The 20,484-nt window shown below is 40.1% G+C and overlaps 1 pseudogene; it reads left to right on the top strand.

Annotated features, from left to right (window-relative positions):
* Nucleotides 1-648: 648 nt before the first annotated feature.
* Nucleotides 649-20,003, top strand: LOC125112438 (M-phase phosphoprotein 6-like; annotated as a pseudogene).
* The last annotated feature ends 481 nt before the right edge of the window (nucleotides 20,004-20,484 follow it).

Genomic DNA, 20,484 nt, shown 5'->3' with positions numbered 1-20,484 from the left:
TCCTCAGACAGGCTCGCGGTGGCACCGGCACGTCCTCTCTCCTCTTCCTGTCTTCCTGTCCCACGTTACCGTCCTAATTCCAGATTCTCAGTTAACCTTGAGATTCCGAACCCCCACCTCCGGCTTTCCTGTCCATTTGTGTGTGTGTGTTTCTAAATGTAAGATCATCGGCACATTGTAAAACGCCAGAGACGTTTTTGATTGTTATTGTTATTATTACATTATTCCTGTTATTATGAGGATGCTTGCTATTCTACTTTGCAAGAAAAATAAGTGATCAACCGAAGAGACCTTCTTCTGTAGCACTAAAATATTTAAAGATGATAAGGAACAAGACAATGTTCGCTTTCTTTGTAAAATGACTGAGTGGAATGGCCTAGATGCCTTGCAACTCTCCTGAAGGGGGACTACTTGTTCGGACGTTAGTTATATCACTAATAACTCATCTACAGTGTTATGAGCTAAATTACATCTGCTCTACATTCACACGCTGGAGCCCTGACTCTCAACGTGATGATTTTCGGTGATGGGAGCTTTGGTGGGTCGTTGGGATGGATGAGATCGTGAGGGTGGGATCTTCAAGAAAGGACGGGCACCCCTCCTAGAAGAGACCCCAGCAAGCTTGGGCTCCGCCCCAGCTGTGTGGGGATGCGGAGTGAAGGTGGCTGTCTACAAGCCAGGAAGGAGCCCTCACTGGAGCCCTACTGCGTTGGCATCTTGACTGTGGGCTTCCAGCCTCTAGAGCGGTGAGGAAATAAATTTCCATTGATTAACCCACTCAGTGTGTGGTATTTTGTGATGGCAGCCATGGTGGACTAAGATGTACAACTATACAGAGTCCATTAGAGGTAGTTTCTCGTAGGCAGGAAAACTACATTTTTATTTTTAATTTTTAAATTTTTTAAAATTTTTTAATTTTTTGTCTTTTTTGGGCCCCACCCGTGGCATCTGGAAATTCCCAGGCTAGGGGTCGAATCAGAGCTGTAGCCGCCGGCCTACACCACAGCCACAGCAACGCGGGATCCAAGCCGCGTCTGCAACCTACACCACAGCTCACGGCAACGCTGGATCTTTAACCCTCTGCGTGAGGCCAGGGATGGAACCTGCATCCTCATGGATACCAGCCGGGTTTGTCACTGCTGAGCTACAACAGGCAACTCCAAGCCTATGTGGTTTTTTTTTGGTTTGGGTTTTGGTTTTGGTTTTTTAGAGCCATACCCGCAGCATATGGAGGTTCCCAGGCTAGGGGGTCTAATCCAAGCTGTAGCTGCCCGCCTACACCAGAGCCATAGCAAAGCCAGATCCCAGCCACGTCTGCAACCTACAGCTCACAGCAACACCGGAATCTTAACCCACTGAGCGAGGCCAGGGATCGAACCCACAACCTCGTGGTTCCTAGTCGAATACTTTTCCCCTGGGCCACTACACAAACTCCTCCAAGACTATGTTTTTAAATGAGTGATGGACACCTCTCACTTTGTGGAAGATAAATCCAAAACTGAGGTTCTTATACTTCAGACAATAAAAACAAAGGGCTTGGTTCAGCAGCCTCATAACAACTTTCTGCTCCCTCCTTGCTCCTTCAACTCTTCTCCACGCACTGTATCCAGTCGCATGGGTGGAAAGGTAAATCTGGATCATATTTATTTTGCTATTCCACTTAAAACCCCTCCCTGGTAACCCACTGCCCTAAAGCATAGTGTGCTATTGCAGTCGATGCATCTGAAATCCTCTCTCTTTCCTCCAAGACTTTGCATAAACTACTTACTCCTCTTGTAATCCCAGATCCCTCACTGCCACCCACAATCAACCAATTCCACTCGGTCTTCAGAGTTCAACCAGGACGTCACATCTTCTTCGAGAAACTCCCTTGGTTTTCTCAATGTTATAACCATTCCCTTTCGGCTCTTATGTTGTAAGCGGCTGTCCCCCTGCCTGTCTCTGTCACTGTATAGCAATGTCTGAGGAGGTCAGGGCTCTGTCTTCCCAATAACTGGCCTGTGTGTGCACTCAAGTTTTCATTGAGAAATTGAGGAAATGGGTCATTTACTTTCTGGATCTTTCTCCTACTAGCGTTATTATGATGCACGGCCACAAGTTCAAGACTGGTCCTGGCACCTGAGGATTGCACCTCTCTAAGGGTCACGAGAGGTGACCCTTAGATTTCAGGGCCCCTCTGCTGTCTTCCGATCCTTTCAGATATAAGCACAGTGTGAGGCGCTATGAACTCTGACATAAACGTGGGAGGCAGGAAAGGAACAGATTCCAGGAAATCCGTCGGGTGCTTCTGCTGCTATCCCTCATTCTCAGGACAGGAGAAGTGTTGCCTAAGGTTTTTGGCTCTCTCCATTTTTGCTTCTTTCCCCTTATCATAATTAGATGAGAGGAATATCAATTAACAACTCCCAGCACTCCTTAATCTTAGTAATTTTTGATGCATGCTCTACAACAGAAAGTTCCAAGTGTTCTTTCATGAGCCTTTTCGCTTGGCTCCTGACAGAGCGTTCCTTTAGATGGTACCGTGATAAGGACAACCCAACTCTTTTCTAAACCGTTTTAGTAGAAACTCCCTAGAAGACAACCTACCCGGCCAAGATCGATTGACTCATCGACTTTAATGTTTATGAAATTTTATAATGTTATGTTTGATGCAAAGGCTTATTTTAGGGGAAAATGCACGTTTCAAAAACTGATCATGTTTAGACAAACTAATTCTAGTTTTAAACATGATACTGAAAAGCAAAACAAAACAAAGCCATCAATTTTTATTTAAGATGGTGGGCAATTTGCTTTCTTTTTGTCTGGGATCTGATTCAAATGCCTCAATTCAGCTTATTGCAGAACTAACTAAACTAAAACTCAAAGGAAAAAATTTTTTAATGATTTTTATTTCAATGACATCATTATAGAAAATGTTGGCATTTCATATTTTCCAAACAGAAACTTGGAAATAACAGAATACAAGTTAAAATTTAAAAGTTGAAATGAATCCAATTCTCTATTTTTCTTTCCATTTTTTTCTAACCAACCTTTTTATTGCAGCTTTTGCTTTGCATAATAATATATGATGAATAGTCCAGGAAAGACCCAGTGGGTACATTTCTCTTAGAAATAAGCTTCACTGTAATAGAAGGCCAAGTTCTAGGGCAGCATGCTTATATAATCCTGTAAGATTTTCCTTATTGCTGAACAATAGACCACCCTAGGCATTTGTGAAATATGTAAATCATAGAGGCACTGGTCTCCAGAAAATTGAAAACACAAATTATCCTGTTCAAATGCATCCTTATTTCTACAGAAACAGTATCAATTCCAAACACACATCCTTCTAGCAAAGTACTAGCAGTATTATCTTGGTATACTGAAGCTACATATTAAACATTTTAGTACTTATCTATTTAATTACTCCAAATCCTTATACACATAGGTTCGAACTGGGGACTTTAAAATATGTTGCTGGCCTATCTTTTTTTTTTTTTTTTTGTCTTTGTTGTTGTTGTTGCTATTTCTTGGGCCGCTCCCGCGGCATATGGAGGTTCCCAGGCTAGGGGTTGAATCGGAGCTGTAGCCACCGGCCTACGCCAGAGCCACAGCAACGCGGGATCTGAGCCGCGTCTGCAACCTACACCACATCTCACGGCAACGCCGGATCGTTAACCCACTGAGCAAGGGCAGGGACCGAACCTGCAACCTCATGGTTCCTAGTCGGATTCGTTAACCACTGCGCCACGACGGGAACTCCTGGCCTATCTTCTAAAAGAATTTTCAGAAGCTATAAATCTCCTTGTAATTTTGTTTGACATGTAAAATATTTCAGTGTAACTTAGAACAATGGCCAAAGATAGAATTCTCATTGTAAATATTACCATTATAAAATAATTCTATACGTGGATTACAAAAACTAAAATGCATTTTTGTAAATAAAGATCAAGCAGAAAAAGGAAGATTTATTGGAAATGTGTCTCTTTAGAGATGTATTAGGGTTTCTCTCACTCAATTATTCTGTGAATTTGGGGGTGATGTGATTGTTATCAGAAGGAGGCAAGGTGAAGTGGAAATGAATAACAAACAGAAGATAAGGCACTGGGCCATTAAAAGTGGGTGCCCATAAAAGGTTATCAATTATTTTTTGTTAAAAACATTATTTATAAGAGCATCCAGAGTGCATTTCTATTAAAGTATGCCAAATCTAATAAATACAGAGGAGAGATAAGTAAGATCAAAAGTTGATGCATGAGAGCAAATTTTGGATACAAACCAACGAAAGCATCTCTCTTATGAGTCTGAAGAAATAATTAAGAAAAGAGAAACTGTTTCACCAACTACATAGTTCTTTTATTTCAAAATATAATGTTGACCTGTAAGAAATAATTATGAATCTTTTTATTTCCTTAAAATCATGCAAATTTTGCAACAGAGGCATGAGATGAATGAACGTATTTATCAAGCAATATGATTCAGTATGGGTGAGAATTCCTTTTCTTTGGTACACAGGGATGATTATGATTTTGTAAGGGGACCAGGGAGTAAGAGAACCTGGCTGATGCTGTGAATCCCAGAAAGTTCTCAGACATCGGTTTTAAAGAAGAGTAAACATGGAATTTGAGGACCTAGAAATTGTGTCTCTTAACACCATTCATCACTGTATACTCCTAGGAAAGTCTCTCTAGATCTCCAGGGGTTCAAATAGAATTTATTGGTCTATGCATCCAGAAAATTTAGAGGTAGAGTGAGCAGGAACCAGGGTTGATGTGATTTAATGCCAGCTGGGTTCAGGAAACTACCCTAAGTGTCAAGATCTGAGCTCTCTCTGGATGACTTTTGGAAACCCTTTCATCTTCCTGTAGCCTACTTTTCTCATTTACGAACTCTAGATATCATTTTTATGTTTGTCTCCCAGATCTATTGAGCAAACAAAATAAGGCCTAGACACACATAGAGCAAAAACCAACCTTAGAAATTGCCTAATCCAACCCTTAAGAGGTCATTGATGAGGAAATGAAGAATTAGGTGACAAATCAAATAATAAATTAAATTCTAAGGATTACTGAAGGCTTCTAATTTTCAATCCACTGCTTTGCAGTCTTTGCAAATATGACACTCTGTAGTGGAGAATGCTGCTATTAAATCTGTTACAGATGTTGCTTCTGTCACCCTTTCCTGTCGCATAACCTATTCAGAGAGGCTGCCTATAGCAAATGTCAGTTCTATGGGGTAGCTTACTCTTTACTCTTTGGAATTAATCTACCTAACATATTAGACCTTGAGTTTAGCGTAAGAACTCAGATTAGCCTGCTGCTGCTGAGTGTTACCTAACATTAGCTTTCAGTTTCTTCTAGCAGACCTTCATAAATCCAGGGATATTTCTAAGAGTAGGGTTTAGTAACATCTTTTAAGAAGTAGGACTTTAGTCCTAACATCTTTAAGAAGGAGCTTCTGTTGTGGCCCAGTGGAAATGAGTCTGACTAGCATCCATGAGGATGCAGGTTCGATCCCTGGCCTTGCTCAGTGGGTTAAGGATCCAGTATTGCTGTGAGCTGTGGTGTAGGTCATAGATGCGGCTTGAATCCTGTGTTGCTGTGGCCGTGAAGTAGGCCAGTAGCCAGCTCCCATTCAATCCCTAGCCTGGGAATTTCCATATGCCATGGATGCGGCTTTAAAAAGACAATAAATAAATAAAAATTTTAAAAAGAAGTGGGACTTAACACAGCAAATTAAATCACAACTGTGGGACATTCTACAGACGGAATTGCCCAGGAAATAAAAAATGGAAATACTAATATTTGCATGGTACCTATAATTTATAAAGAAGTATTTTCACAATACTTTCTAAGATTTCATTTTATTCATTTCCTTATTTATGCTTTCACATTATTCTCTAATGGCCAAAAGTGCCCTCCTGGTTCTAGGCACACAAAGAGAATATGATACAATCTGTTCTCTCAGAGCTTATAGTTTATTGCACATTTAGAAGCTTTTGGTCTATAGGACCATTTGAAACTCAGATACTCCATGAAAAAAAAAAGTACATTCATGTCTTTAGAGTTTTGCTGTGACTCTAAATGATCCATGGGTTATCTCCCCAGCAAAGCTACACTTAGAGGTTCTAGGGAGTATGGACTTGCATTTCTAGAGCGCAACACTGTACTGTAAATAGGGCAGGTGTTATGATTATTATTATTTTAGAGAAGAATAAACTAAAATTCACAGAAATAGCAAAGACACACTGGGGCATAGGGCTCATAAGTGAAAAGAATCCCACTGACCCTATTTTCATTTTTTTTTTTTAATTTTAGAAAATAGACTCATGATAAAATAAAAACAAACAGAAAACCCACATATATCAAATACTTCAGAAAGATGCAAAATGGGAACTGCTAGTTCTCATTTCTGACGCCATCCTACAACCCAGCTTCACTAACAGGTAATCATTATTTATATTTTCTGTTTATAAAGCAAACATGCATACATGAATGTGGTCATACACACTATTCTGAAATGGATTTATTTGCTTAAACATTTTCCCATATTTATGCACATGTATCTACTTCACTCCTTTTCATGAATGTGCCATAATTTATTTAACCAGTTCCCTCTTAAAGGAAGCTAGGGTGCTACCCTGCTTTTTTTTGTCTTTTTTTTTTTAATTTTAGGGCAGCACCTGCGGCATATAGAAATTCCTAGGCTAGGGGTCTAATTGGAGCTGCAGCTACAGGCCTACACCCCAGTCACAGCAATGCAGGATCTGAGCTGTGCCTGCAACCTCCACCGCAGCTCACGGCAACACCAGATCCTTAACCCACTGAATGAGGCCAGGGATTGAACCTGCATTCTCATGGATACTAGGTGGGTTCATTTTCACTGAGCCATGACGGGAGACTCTGCTTTTAAATCCATGCTCTTTTCATTCCGCTTGAAATGGAATAAAATCTCAGTTTCTTTGCACAAAAATAAAAACTGGTTCCACCTCTGCTTTAGTCTCCAAATAGCTAAATCTTGGATAATTCTTTTGTTTCCCCCCAGCAGTCCTCATACCGTGAACAATAAATAATGTCCACTGTCTAAATAGACGTGTCCACATCTAACTCACCTGCAGAGAGACAAGTTTTAAACTTGGTCTACACAAGCTAAGCAGTTTTAACCAGACAATATTGTTTGTTTCCAGAAATGTCTCGGTCCATATTTAAAAGATTTTGGTTGCATATGACAAGAAACAAATCTGTCTCACTTAAGTCAAGAAAATAAATATACTAGTAGGAATGGGTCTGTCACAGCATCTGAAAAGTAAATGACCTCCAGGCATTTCCATTAAAGTGATTCACCTGGAACAACCCAGACTTCATATCTGCTGGCTCCAGAGTTCACATTCTTGGGGCAGGACTGGTTGCTATCCTAGAGCTCTCTCTGGACAACCAGTTCTCTCCAGAAGATGGGAACACACTGTCCTAACACAGAGCTCCGTGTTTCAACCAGGAAGCTGGGCCATAGTACACAGTAGGCTGTTCCTAGGTCAAGTACGCTTGGCCAGTACAAATACCAAATACCCATCCTCATGGCAGATGGGATAGGATGTGCTGACAAATCTCAAGCTGCCATCTCAACCAAGGAGGTGGTGGTTCTCATCTCAGTTTTGTTTTCTTTGTTTTTTGTTTTTTGTTTTTTTGTTTTTTTTTTTTTGTTTGTTTTTTTCCTTTTCAGGGCTGCAACTTCAGCATATAGAAGTTCCCAGGCTAGGGGTAGAATCGGAGCTGCAGCTGGCAGCCTACGCCACAGCCACAGCAATGCCAGATCTGAGCTGCGTCTGTGACTCATCTCAATTTTAACACCTGGCTTTAACATCTAATTCAAGAGCTGGTGTTCAGGAGTTCCCATTGTGGCTCAGCAGGTAAAGAACCCAAATAGTATCCATGAGGATGTGGGTTCAATCGCTGCCCTCAATCAGGGGGTTAAATATCTGGCGTTGCCGTGAGCTGTGGTGTAGGTTGCAGATGCAGCTTGGATCTGGTGTTGTTCTGACTGTGGTGTAGGCTGGCCCCTGCAGCTCAGATTAGACCCCCTAGCCTAGAAATTTCCATATAAGGCATGTGCAGCCCTGGGGCGGAAAAAAAAAAGATTTAGTGTTCATTTATTACTTGCATAAGCTCTTATGCCCCTCAGTCATGAAGTCTAGAAATGACGGAGGAATTCTAATGAGCTACTAGTTATATGGCCACCACAGATTTTCCCATTCTAAGGTCAATACACCTCAGAAGGAAATAAATAGGCTTATGATCTACTTCACCTGTTGGCTGCTATTTTTCTCATAGGTAAATATTCCCTCTATAATAGTACATAGAGATTCATTTGTTTTATTTTATGATTGACTATACATGGGCTTCAAAAATACGAAAAAGCCATGAAGGTCATGAAAATAGTTATATGAGAGTCCTCAAACCAAGAGATTTTAGTAAAGATTAACCTATTAAGTATCTGTTGAAAATGAGTTTAATGTTTTTTGACAAATAAAGTTGTGGCACTAAAATTTTATTTGAGGGCATTTAAAAGTATGTCATTTTGTACCTATGATCACATGATTACACTATGTAACTTGTAAGACTTAAAAATATATTCAGCCTAGATTCTGGAGAATTAATTTCAAAAATAACCAAAATAAAATTTATATTTTATGACTAATAGTCTTTTCCTATGATAGAAAGCTAGAACCCAAGTTTGAAAATATTTCTGGGTTTGACATAAATTCTTCTGAATTGGGTACAGAATGACTTCTAAATTTAAGATTATTAAAATTTTAAAATTAGAATCTCAAAAACATTTAAATTAAAATTGAATGTTAATTTAATTTTAAATCAAATTTAGACAAAATATTTTTTTAATCTTTAGAAGTTCTAGTTTATTTATTTTTTTCATTTTTTTATTACTCGAATGAATTTATCACATCTGTAATTGTGTAATGATCGTAACAATCTGATTTCACAGGATTTCCATCCCACAGCCCAAGCACAGCCCCCCACCCCCCAAACTGTCTCCTCCGGAGACCATAAGTTTTTCAATGTCTGTGAGTCAGCATCTGTTCTGCAAAGAAGTTCAGTATGTCCTTTTTTCAGATTCCCCATATCAGTGAAAGCATTGGATGTTGGCGTCTCATTGTATGGCTGACTTCACTTAGCATGATAGTTTCTAGGTCCATCCATGTTGCTAAAAATGCTGGTATTTCATTCTTTTTGATGGCCGAGTAATATTCCATTGTGTATATGTACCACACCTTCTGGATCCACTCCTCTGTTGATGGACATTTAGGTTGTTTCCCTGTCTTGGCTATTGTAAATAGTGCTGCAATGAACACTGGAGGACATGTGTCTTTGTGAGTCATGGTTTTCTCTGGATAGATGCCTAGGAGTGGGATTGTTGGATCAAATAGTAGTTCTATGTTTAGTTTTCTGAGGAATCTCCATACTGCTTTCCACAATGGTTGCACCAATTTACAATTCCACCAACAGTGTAGTAGCGTTCCTTTTTCTCCACACCCTCTCCAGCACTTATTGTTTGTAGACTTTTGGATGATGGCCATTCTGGCTGGTGTAAGGTGGTACTTCAGAGTGGTTTTGATTTGCATTTCTCTAATAATGAATGACACTGAACATCTTTTCATGTGTTTCTCGGCCATCTGTATGTCTTCTTTGGAGCATTGTCTGTTTAGATCTTCTGCTCCTTTTTGGATGGGGTTGTTTGTTTTTTTGGTATGGAGCTGCAGAACTTGTTTATAAATTTTGGAGATTAATCCCTTGTCAGTCGTTTCACTTGCAAAGATTTTCTCCCATTCTGTGGGTTGTCTTTTTATGTTGTTTAGGGTTTCCTTTGCAGTGCAGAAACTTTGAAGTTTGAGTAGGTCCCCTTTATTTATTTTTCTTTTTATTGTCAATACTCTGATAGGTGGATCTGAGAAGATGTTGCTGTTGTTTATGTCAGAGAGTGTTTGGCGTATGTTTTCCTCTAAGAGTTTTATAGTGTCTGGTCTTCTTCTAGGACTTTAATCCATTTGGAGTTTATTTTTGTGTATGGTGTTAGGGAGTGTTCTAATTTCATTCTTTTCCATGTGGCTGTCCAGTTTTCCCAGCACCACTTATTGAACAAGCTGTTCTTTCTCCATTGTATAGTCTTGCTTCCTTTGTCATAGATTAGTTGGCTGTAAGTGCATGGGTTTAATTCTGGGCTTTCTATCCTGTTCCACTGATCTATATGTCTGTCTTTGTGCCAGTACCATGCAGTTTTGATGACTGTTGCTTTGTAGTATAGTCTGAAGTCCGGGAGCCTGATTCCTCCAGCTCCATTTTTCTTTTTCAGGATGTCTTTGGCTATTCTGGGTCTTTTGTACTCCCAAACAAACTTTAAAATATTTTGTTCAAGTTCTGTGAAAAGACCTGTACTCTGAAAACTACAAGCCGCTGATGAAAGAAATCAAAGATGACACAAATAGATGGAAAGATATACCATGCTCGTGGACTGGAAGAGTTAATATTATCAAAATGACTATACTACCCAAGGCAATCTACAGATTGAATGCAATCCCTATCAAATTACCAAGGACATTTTTCACAGAACTTGAATAAACAAAATATTTTAAGTTCTAAATTTTTACTTTAAGTGCTTTTTTGAAATCTCAACCTTTCTCGTAACTAAACATACTCTGTCGGGTCTACTAGTAACGATTATTAAAATATTGATATGGAATGATAAGAATTATGTTCTTGTCATATTCCAAAAATATTGAGCTATTCTGGTTCCAAATTTATTCAAGTCATTTATTCTAAGCTTTATTATGATCTGAAAGTAAAGTAAATAATTTCTTGGAACATTTATGTCAAGATTATTTCATTTTTACATGACTTTAGCAAGTATAACTGAGTCTTGGAGGCCAGAAAAGCAATGCATTAAATTAGGGCCTTCACATTTTTTCAAGCAAAGGAAAAACTAAGTGCATGGTACTAGTGACTTGAAAATCCACCTTTAATATATCTTCCACTTATCTGAATACAGCCAGAAGGGAAATAATGACACTCAATATTTTCAATTATATTATGTAAGAATTGTGAAGATATTCTTTCCTGGATAATTTCAACAACAATAGTGAAGAGAAGAGAATACACATGAATCCTGCCCTTAAGTAGAGTTGGGATGAGGTCAAGGAAAATCAATTTACCGCTTCATAGATAAGGAGCATTAGACCCAAAATCTTAATATCTGTTGTGTAAATTGAGAGAAGGTGTCCCTCTGACATTTCCCTACAGTCTGAACCCTGGAAGACATGTTGAGAAATTAGATGGATGGATATAAATTAATTTATACAGGGCCTTAAAGGGTTAATAATACTCTGCAGGTATTGTGTAGTTAGGTATGTTAGCATGTAATATCATGAAGACATTACAAGCCACATAACTATTTGAGGGAGAACCATAAAAAATTAGAGATGTTTTGAATAAACGAGTAATACTGAGTGGAGTTCCCATTATGTCTCAGCAGGTTAAGAACCCAACATAGTGTCTGCAAGGATGCAGGTTTGATCCCTGGCCTCACTCAGTGGGTTAAGGATCCAGTGTTACCACGAGTTGTGGTATAGGTTGCAGACACGGCTCAGATCCCCGAGCGGCTGTGGCTGTGGTGTAGGCCTGCAGCTGCAGCTGCAGCTCCAGTTCAACCCCTAGCCCGGGAGCTTTCCTAGGTGAAGCCATAAAAAGAAAATAAATAAATAAACAAAAGAGTAATAGTGAGTACTAATGAACATATTCCTTGACAGAAATAAAATGTCAATACATATCTATAAAATCTAATGTTTCATTAGCAGAGGAGTCAATTTCACACTTGAAAATGTGTCATCGGCATTGTTAGTTAAGATCTGATGTTCCAGAAGCGTTCAAGGAGAGAGGCGATTGTAGCAGACACCTTGGGGAGTATTTGCCATGTTTGACACCTCTCCCACAACCTACACAGATACACAGACCCCTGAAATCGTGTGTTTTCCAGGAGACTGTGTTTCTAGTCATAGCTGATTGGAATAGGAAACTCACCAGTCCTGAACCATTTTATTTTTTTATTTTTATTTTTTGGCCACATCCACTGCCTTTAGAAGGTCCGGGGCTAAGGATCAAACCCAAGCCTCAGCAATGACAATGCCAAATCCTTAACTGCTAGGCCACTGGGGAACTCCCTGGACCATTTTAGGCATCCTTTCCCTCTCTTTAGGCTTTGGAAGTGGGGAAAAGAGCACTAGACCCTACTCATGCTTTGAAGTGGGAGCACTCCAGAGCTGCGAGGTAACATGCTATACTTTATACTTGGAGAGGCAGAGGAATACGTCTACAGAGAAATATGAATGAAGCAGGGGTATGGAGAGAAGCAAAACCAGAGAGAGAGAAAGAGAGATAGAGTCTAAGAGAGGGCTTTCTGTGATTCCTGCTAGTATTTTTAGGCCATTCTCAGGCTAAACTACGCTTCCTGTCTTTGGGATCTGGGATAAATACTGCATTCTTAAAGTAATTTTTTTTTCTCTTATTTCATGGTCTTGTCCAGAAACTCTGGTCCATATGAGAACACATTACATTTTTTTTTCACTCAATAAGTATTTTCCAAATGCTTACTATGTCCAGGGTACTGTTCTCTGTGCAGGAACAAGGAACAAAGTGGATGGTAGACAACAGTGAGCTCAGAATCTGAAAAGTAGAAATTATCATTATTTGTTGTCTCTTTTGTTTAGGGTCACACCCATGGCATATGGAACTTCCCAGGCTAGTGGTTGAATGGGAACTGTAGCTGTCAGCCACAATCTGAGCCGTGTCTGCAACCTACACCACAGCTCACACCAACGCTGGATTCTTAACCCACTGAGCAAGGCCAGGGATCGAACCCACATCCTCATGATACCAGTGGGGTGTGTTACTGCTGAGCCACCACGGGAATCCCAGAAAGGTAGAAATTCATATGGTAATTAGTAGAGATGCACAATACCTGCTGTGGGCATAACGGTGAGACCTGACCTGGTCTAAGGGTATTGGCAAAGCTTTCTATGAGGAGGTGATGTTTAGGCTGAGACTGATGGATAAAAATTTGGAAGCAACATGCTTTACTGGTGTGTGAATTAGAAGCCAGCCAACCTTGCTTTCCGATTATAAATATCAAACGCTGTTTGGAAGGAAGCGTATTAAACTCAGACATTTTCACAGGTGATGTGTACAACTGGAAGAACAAAGAAGGAAAAAACAATGTGGAAATATCATTTCGAATGAAAGCGAGGAGCAATGGACGTATTTCTCGACCCCATCGCCCAGGGATCCACAATTCCAAGCATTTAAAACTTTCTTTCAAACCCAGAGGCTAAAGTAACATTTACGATGCTGAACACAACTTAGCAAAAACAATCTGACCTCGGCAAGTTATTATCTCTTTATGTTGGAGGAAAGGAAATTACAGAAAACTGAAGCGCACCGCATGGGATAGAGAGCAAGAATTACATTGATTTTTGTCTTTAGGGAAACTGGCTTCCACTTGATTAATCAGCGAATCAAATGTCTCTGTTTAATTTTAGCTTTCTTATCAACTCCAAACAAGACCATTTAGAGCACACCATCTGTGTAAACACGGCCGCTATAGGTGAGGCGAGACAGCTTCCTCGGCACAGGAGTCTTTGCTTAATTTCTTTCAAGTGTGGCTCTGCTAAGGAACACAGATCAAAAAGCACAGCTAACAAACATAATAGTTTAACCAACAAGACACATTTTAAAATGCTAGTTTAGGATGGATCATGAGCTAGGTAAGTACGGCAGAGGGTGTCAGCGGGCACAGCTGAATGAAGGTCCCAGCACAAGAAGGACTGCGAAAGAGTGTTGCTTTTGGACAGAGGTGCAATAAGGGGCAGAGAGTGGGGGAAAGAGACGGGGGACACAAGCAGGAGCCAGAGCATGTAGGGCTCTGAGGCCATAATAAAAACTTGGAAGTTTATCCTAAAAGCCGTCAAAATGTTTACAGAAGAGAAACGATATGATCAGATGTGCCTTTTAAGACAGTGGATTAGAGGGAAGGGAGGTAGGAATTTTTGTTAGCAAGTGATGGCTCTAGTTTGCATGGCTTGGACTAGGCGCCTCGGGACGGTTAAACTAGAGAAAGGGCAGGGGGAGGGTGGGTTTGAAGACTTGAGAGGTGGAATTTATTGACTTGGGGAGTAAGATGTCCCAAGAAGAGAGGAAGATTCGGCGTGGATGGCCGGGTTTGTGGGCCACGCCATTTGCTTTGCTTGGAAACAGGGAGCAGGCTTGGGTCAAATTCACTTTTGTTCATATCAACCTTGAATGAGACATCGGAAAGGAGAGGCCAAGGAGGCGGATCTGGAGCTCGAGAAACAACCTTGGGTACAATTCTGAAATTTGAAGCTTCCTGGTATGTAGAGAATACATGAAAACACGGCGAAGCTTATGTGGAAAGTGAGAGGAGAACTGGAGGAGAGAGACCCAAGCTGCTTCGAGCTTGAAGGGGCCGGTTAAGGAGGAGCTAATACAAGAGCCTGGAAAGAAACAACCAGAGACCCTGAAAAGGGCTGCGGGGAGAAATTGTGTTGGATGCCCCCAAATATTTTGTGGGGCAAATTTCTAAATAATCCTCAGCCACCAGTCATCCACACAGCTAATTTGGTGGAGGAGACATACTAGAATATAAATATGCATTCTCTTCCTGCAAAACTCTTTCTGCTCTGCAATAATCGAATAGCCATTCTCCAGTGGGTCTACTCCACTCTTTGGCAGTGAAAGGGTATAACATTTTGGAAGAATGGAAATGCTAACTGATGACTGGCAGAAGAGATAGGCTTCAGAAATCTCAGTTTGCACTTGGAGCTACAGAAGTGTATCCAGGAGGCTCTGCAATCTCCCCTCCACCTGCCAGTTGTCCAATGGGATTGGGAGAAGAGAACCTAATTCTAGGAAGAGAGTTCGGGAACCCCTAGGATTGGAGTCCACCTGGCCACTAGAGGGCTCCAGCCACACAGGTGATGGTGTGTTGCAGAGTACACAGGGCTTACAATGGTGCATTTCAAAGGCTATCTGTGAAACTGATGTATTTTTGTACATTTCAGTCACACAATAGAGTTAGTGTTAGAAACACTGACTGAGAAAAAAAATAGATGAAGTGATTATGTTTCCCTCTGCTTGGAGGTCTTTTCCCAACTGCATATAATTTACCCAGGTTGGCAACCTACAAAATTCTTTGTTAGCAAATTATAGTGTACAATTACTTCTTAACTCTGTTTGTCTTTGTTTCTTTACCCTCTTGTCCCTGTGAACGATTTCGTTCTTCTTTCCTTCCTCCTGAAGCTTGCAAAGAGAAAAAAGAAAGGAAACGAGAGCAGAATTTGGGAAGCTCTCTTTCCACCGTGTCTACCACAGACGCTTTCCTAGTGCTTCTTAATACATGCGGACAAAATGCAAAGTTTTTTGCACAGGCCCAAAGCAGGACTCATGCTCCAATGACGGAACACAACTTTTTAAAGTCAGCTATGCTGTCACCGTATATCGCCCTCAATTCCTCAAGACTAGGCCAACCATTCTAGAATGGACCAGATTTAGAACCCACCTACTTCAGGCTTTTAAAACATGTTTTGAGGGGCCTTGAGACCCAAACTCAGGCTCAGGACTGGAGGAAAGGTAAGAGGCAAACAAAGAGTTTAACCTCCTCACTCCACGTCTGGGCTATGCCTACTAGACTAACACTATAGGATCCTTGGGTGTACGTGTTCGATTCTGGCTGCATAATTCTCTTTTTCTAAGAAAGGTGGATTCTCTAAGCATGGAGGGAGATAAGAGCTTCTTTCTGCTTTCTTTTTGAAATGAGTTGGTTCTACTTTGGAGCAAAAGTATTTAAAATCCCCAGCAGATCTCTAGAGGGTGTCTTTACTACCAGCTCACAGTTTTACTGACACCTCCCCTTCCCCCATTTTCTAGGAATTATAGGGGAGAGCAAACTCACTGGTCAAGTTGTCAGCCAGATATTATTGTCTAGATAATTCGAGGCAAGTAGAATTTCCTCTGGACCTGTTGTACATCCAGTACCTCCAGTGGGCAGAGACAGTTACTATATAGCCTCTTTCCTTGTCTTTTAGTGATGGAACAGAATCATCCTAATTGCATCAGAATGCTATCTGGTCTGGATGAGCGCTCTCTCTTTCTCCAAATATGTGTGTATATTATATATATATAAATCTGATGGATTTCTTCTAATTTTATCCATTCTGGGTCATTTAGGACTTCCACATATGTCATTTCTGTACATATACTGTGGTACAAAAATAATCATAAAATACAAACAGAGTACAGGTCTTGAAGTGATTCGTGTTTATTAAGCTTCTTCTTCTTCTCCTTCATCTTCCTCTTTTTTTTTTTTTTTTTTTTGTCCACACCCACAGCAAGTGGAAGTTCCTGGGCCAGGGATCAAATCCACATCACAGTTGCAACCCAAGCTGCAACTGCAGCTATGCTGGATCCTTAACCCCCTCTGTGCCACATGGTAACTTCCTAAGCTTCTTACTAAATGTGCTATTACACTATAATTGATGTGCTTTTAAAACTTTACAAAAATGTGTTTCAAATACTTTTTTGACAAAAGATCATAATTGGACAGGTCACCTGATTCTGGATTTGACTCTGCATTTTGCTTTGATCACCTGACACCACCTTTGATCTGAGAAGATTTTGAAATAAACTAGAATGCCGAAAGCAAAGAATCAAACATCTGCCCCTAAAAGCTACTGCTGAGATGCCTCCCAAGTGCTGCCTGATTACCGACAGAATCCCTATTTATTCAAACACAGTTTGAGAGGCACCAAGGGGGGGAATATTTTGTGTAACTGACACCGTGGGTGGATAGTCCTTGCTAATTATAAAACCAACACAAACATTTTTAACTTGGGAAGACCATTGGCTCTCGAGTCTTGTTTATCCACAAAAAAACGTTGCCCTTGGGCTCATGGGACTCTAAGAAAGATTTCACGTCCCCGCCTTCTCTTTTACTTCCCACTTTTCCATACGTGAATCATGGGAGAGTTTGGAGGTATCAGTACAGACAAAGGTGGCGGTTGCTGTTTGTTACTCTGGTCTCACTTCTGTATGGAGTTTTTGTTAGTTTTTAAGTGAAACTTGTTCCTGGGAGATGGGTGGGCTGTGTAGGGGAGGGAAACAGTAGGAAAGAAGAGGGGAAATTTGGCAGGGGGCTTGGTGAACGACCACCCCAAGAAGCCTTTCTATTTGAAGAACACGCTGCAGTCCTAACAGAAAATGAATCCCATGTAAACAAGAATGACAACAGAAATCACTTCTCTTCTTATTAATGTCCAAAGCCACACGGTCCGTCTGTTGCTGTATCTATTCTCAGGCAAGCTCACCTGGAATATTCCACTGGCTTACTGTGCCAAAACATAGTCTGACAAAAAGCATAGTGATTTGGCCAGCTGAACACACACTACCACAAGAACCGATACAGACGGAACAGTAATAAACTCTGGAGTTATGTTTTTCATAATTTTCTGTGTTTCTATGAAATGTTATGCATGGGTCTCTCTGTTAGTTCCAGTTTAATGGTGTGGTGATCTACCGACAGAGGAGATCTGCTTGCCATGTGGTTATAGGCATCTGCGGAATATCAGGAAATGTAATCCGAGGATTTGCCAAGAACTCCATCGGAGATGCCGTGTGCATTTTTCTGCGTTGAGAACACCACCTGAAGTGTACTGACCTGCAATAGCACAACAATGCATTCGAATGGAGGAGCACAATCACCAGCCCAGGTAACTGAAGGGTTTTAAGCAAACGGCTCTACTTCTCACTTACCACAATTTCACGACAACTTCTTACATTCCACTGTCCAGACTTTGACATCTCAACTCGAACTCCCTGTAAATTTGATTCTTTTCATAGCTCAGAACGCGAGGGGCTGACTTGCGTTTCAGGTAAAGTATAAATTGGGGAAAAGTACAGCTAACCCTTGAAAGGCAGGGGTAAAGGGCTATGACCCCCCCCCCCCCCGCACACACACACAGTTGAAAATCTGAGTATAACTTTAGCCCCCCCCCCAAAAAAAAACCACTTACTGCTACTATAACATCGCTAACAGTAGTCTAAGTACTGAGTGGAAGCCTTACCCATAACATAGGCAATTAACACATATTTTGTATGTTATGTGATGATATATTATAGTCTTACAATAAAGTAAGCTAGGGAAAAAATGTTATGTAGAAAATCGCAAGGTAGAGAAAATGCATGTGTTGATACTGTACTATTTTTATCAATACCCGTAAGTTTACATCGTCTGTTTACAAGATGAATTGTCCTTCATCCTACATCGACATTGTCTTATATGATACCAAACGCTGTAGCTATTATACATATTCCTAACGCTAGACATCAAGAGTGCTAAATAATGTGAAAAAGAAACATTTATTTACAGGTATAATAATTGATAACATAGAATAGCATGAACAGTGAAGAGGCAGTGAAGTGATGGCTTTAGGTAGCCTAGTATAATTGCTAAGACTACTTCCCAGGAGCCTAGGTTATACTCTCGTGAATGAACTAGTATAAAATTGTTGTGGCATACAGCATTACACTCATAGTCATAAGACAGCATTGGAAATATTGTCAAGTCAAAAATAACACCCCCCGATGACAGACTGATAATGCAATTTCTCTCATTACAGGAGAGAGGCATATGGTATGGAAATGTAATTCTTTGAAAGGAAAGTTATGAAACAGTAAGAAAGCTAGCACATTGTTAATTTTATATTAAATATCACTCACCTTATGCCTATGTAAGTATAGACTAGTATTGAGATATATTCAATGCTTCATGATGTCCTTAGCTTTTTCTTAACTTTTTTTGATATTCTAGGCGATAAGGTTTTTTCGAGAGATTTTTCTTCAAATTGTTGCCAATCTCAAAAATTGTTTGCAATATATGAATTGAAAAAAAATCCACATGTAAGTGAACCCATGCAGTTCAAAGCTATGTTGTTGAAGGGCCAATTGTTTATTATTAAAAAACGAGGGAATAGTCTGTAGTGGGAATGATGTGTCAATCAAATTTTCCTAAACCAGAGGGCAATGTTATACCAGTCTGGGAATTGAGACTCTGTCTATATGGGACCAAAGATTGAAGTGTTTTTGTTTAATTTAGTCCTGAGTCCAGATAATTTTCCTAGATATAAAAGGTAAGAAGCACGTATATGATTTACAGTTTTCACAATACTACCATAAGGTTCAAAGTCAATATGACCTGAGCAGCAAAAATATTGCGTTGGACTAGGCATTTTTATGTCAGTTTTGCTTAGAGGTTGCCACATATTTGAAATAAATATATATTTTTGCATGTATATGTTTCCTATCTCTCTTTTGCTGTGTTATTTATCTGCAGCTATGCATAAACACGACGTTACACAATAACGATTTAAAAGGGAGATTTAGGGCGTGCCAAGGGGCAAGCACATCGTTGGATGGAATGGGGGCCAGACTAAATTGTCCATGAACTTTCTGCAGGTGAGGTTCATGCAAAGGAGACTTGACTCAGAAACCAAGAAACACATAGAAAAGGAAGAAAACCATTGGTGAAGAGAACTGGTGCTGGGATTTGCCGGAGCTTAAAGAGAGGTTTCCTAATAGAAGAGTTTCTCATTATGTGACGATCTCGGTGGAAGAATGTCATTCAGAGGATTTAACCCTGACGTTGGGAAATTCACACTGCCGATGAATGCTCTTCACAAAGCAGAAGTTGAAGACAAAGCGCTGGGGCTGGATGTGTCAGATGAAGAAATGGCCAGAAGATATGAGACCTTGGTGGGGACAACGGGGAAGAAATGGGCTAAAAAAAAAGACCAGAGACAATGCCAATTATGAAGATGAAATTGACGACACAAAACCCATGAAAGGAGAGATATTCTTAAAGCTCCAAGATTAAAATGGGTGCCTGAAGACGTGGCTCAGGGCTGCCTCGTGAGGGCACATTTTGGAACTCATTCTATTGGTCTCTCTGAGTTATTAATGTTGGTTATTTGTCAGGAAATGCATAATTTTGAAAACATGCTATTCGAGGAACAGATGCGTGATGGGTGTTATACACCCTTTGCCAAACGGTATTTATCAAGAATGGATTTTTAACCCTTGATCTTAAAACCTACATACGTACATGGTTGCTTCCTAAAGAATTTTTTAGTTTAAATTGCCCTTAGGTTTATAGTCACCTTAAAATTGTTAATCCTGTCAAGCTATTTTGTACATAAACTTTAGAATCAAATGTCCTGAGAATTTGTTATATGTAAATTCATCAAGAACAAACATCCCTCTCTAGGCCAAAGTATTTCCAAGCTACCATATCATTGTCAGTGTGTGGAATTATGGGGGGTTTTTTTTGTTTGTTTGTTTAAAGCCTTTAAATCATGTTTAAAAATATTTGTTCTGTAAT

This window comes from Phacochoerus africanus, chromosome 12 (assembly GCF_016906955.1).
Source record: "Phacochoerus africanus isolate WHEZ1 chromosome 12, ROS_Pafr_v1, whole genome shotgun sequence".
NCBI classification, from domain to species: domain Eukaryota; kingdom Metazoa; phylum Chordata; class Mammalia; order Artiodactyla; family Suidae; genus Phacochoerus; species Phacochoerus africanus.
This window is presented reverse-complemented; position numbering and strand designations above follow the sequence as displayed.